This window comes from Eurypyga helias, unplaced genomic scaffold (genome assembly GCF_000690775.1).
Source record: "Eurypyga helias isolate BGI_N326 unplaced genomic scaffold, ASM69077v1 scaffold14339, whole genome shotgun sequence".
Lineage (NCBI taxonomy): Eukaryota > Metazoa > Chordata > Aves > Eurypygiformes > Eurypygidae > Eurypyga > Eurypyga helias.
In genome coordinates, this window is record NW_010274024.1 from 31,970 (window position 1) to 34,290 (window position 2,321).

At 34.3% G+C, this 2,321-nt stretch overlaps 1 protein-coding gene across 1 annotated transcript in view; it reads right to left on the reverse strand.

The window, feature by feature from the left end:
- DENND4C (DENN/MADD domain containing 4C) overlaps positions 1–2,321 on the reverse strand; it is a 37,018-nt gene that overhangs the window by 30,486 nt on the left and 4,211 nt on the right. The gene's annotated exons all lie outside the window — the stretch shown is intronic.

Consider the following 2,321-nt stretch of genomic DNA (forward strand, 5'->3'; position numbering starts at 1 on the left):
AGAAAGGGAGCTACAGATTGTTTGCACACGTGATACCTGGTGATATCCTAGAAATTATTTCTATCACTAAAACGTCTGAAAAGTAATTTCAAGCTTTTTTAATATTTTTTCTTTTAAATGTTGTTGAAAAGGAGCAACAGAAGACAGAAGTCTGCTTCCTAGATGAATTTTTACAGAGAAAGAAAAACGAAACCCAGTAATGATTACATTCATAGTTTGAACAACATTGCTTAAGGAAAAATAAAAGACAAAATAATATTCCGTTCCACAGAAAAGGAAGAACTAAAAGAAACAATAACTACAGTTGACTATACTAGAAAGCAGAATATATGTTACATATCCATACAGCAACATTCACAGGGTACCTATATTTTTTTGGCCATATCACTACTTTTGATCATCATATTCTTAGCAAAAAAAAGAAAGATACTTCACAGCAGCTAAATCAGCAAAAACTTTACACTCTGATCTTTCTCAAACATAAAGCTACTAGGAAGTGACCATGAGAAGCAACGTGGAAGTTAAACCATACATCACTGCATATTTTTAATGTACAGAGGCTATGACAGGGCTTTACCTCCATTCCACACCCAAATAGGCAATGGTTCCATTTGCTTGATTCCCTACAGTATGTACCGAATACTTGCCACCTTCAAATGACTTTTCATTTTTACAATACATAGCAAGATTTAGGATAAAGGTAAAACATTATAACTTTGTATTTTGTGACCTGCACCTTCCCACATGTAGTCCATCACAACCTTACTTTAAAATAAAAAATAATGAGGCAATACATCTTTTACTGCCCCAAAATACCCCTGGCTAAATGTCTGACAGTCTATCAGTAAGCACACTCTTGAAAACTTCAGAGAGTCACGTACATAAGACAAAAAAAAAAAAAAAACCACCATCAAAATAAAACTGTTTTCCCAGATCCAACAATTCTCAGAACTCTCAAAAAAATTATGCCATTAAACTTCCCAAATTACTTAAATACTACCGTCCATCTTTCAACTGGAATACTCAAATAGTACTGTTCATTCTGATTCCACCGAAGAAACATGTATCTTGTCATAGTATTGTGGATATATGTGAACTACAGTCCTAGAATACTTTAATAAAGCAAACCTGGGAGTATACTGACATAGCTACCAGGCTACATCAATTTAAATATAACTGTGTTCAGTTAGTTCATGGAGGACAATACTCTTGCCTTCAATAATTGCCTCAGTTGTAGAAAGTCTGAAAAATCACAATATTAGTTGCAACTATATACTACCTACTGGTTCAAGATACATATAGAGAAAGTATACGCTATTTAAATTACTTCTAAACAAAGTGATCTGGAAGAACATGTATTTTGCTCTTCTACTCTGCTATCTACTTCATAAAATTAAATACCAAATCCAAACCCAGTAACTGCAATAACAGGAGCTCTCATTTTGCTTAAAGAGTTTACACAAACTCTTCACATCACTGCCTTACATTAATCAGAAGCGAATATTAACAGAGCAGTCTCCAGTGGAAGTTTCAGTACAGTTTTATTTAATTTTCATGTATTTTAAATAAAATTCAAGAATTCAGTTATTCCAGAAACATCTGTCAGCTGAAAGCTTTTGAGAGGGAAAACCATATTAATCCACCAATTCCAGCAGTTCAATTTAATAAGCTTACAATTATTCTCAGAAAAAGGCTGAAAAATTTCTCAGTTGTGTACATACTTCCAAGACATAAGTGGCTGACCAGTGTTCAAGATTCTAACAGTGGAGTCACCTCCCATCAAAAGCAAAAAGAAAATGAAAGCAACTCTCACCCCTACATATATACCAGCAGGAGTATTATTAAAACCACACCGTTTCCTGACCTGATGCTTAGCATTTAATTTAAGAAAAAAAGCAAACAGAAGAAAAACACCACCCATCGATCACTCAATCAATGATTTTAATGATTCAGACAAAAGCATTCTGAAGTGATGCATGAAATATTTAAAATGACACTGTATATACAAAGCCCTCCCTGAGAGAGTAAGTTTACTACTACTTGTTTCAATTTCCTGGTGTCTGCATTCGATTAATTAGTACTGATCAGGATAAGACTTGTTTCCTGCTTCTATCAGCTTATACTCTGGCCTCAATCCTAAATATACCTTATTTGGTACAGTATTCTATGAACTTCAATAAAGTTTAATTTCAAGCAAAATGCAACCTCCTACAGTTTCCTCTAGATGTCATATCCTTTCATTGTAAGAAAACCAAAAGAATCTTGTTTGGTAGCGGCCCCCGCTTACAGGGCTGCCTTCTGTGAAAAACTGCTGGAAGCTT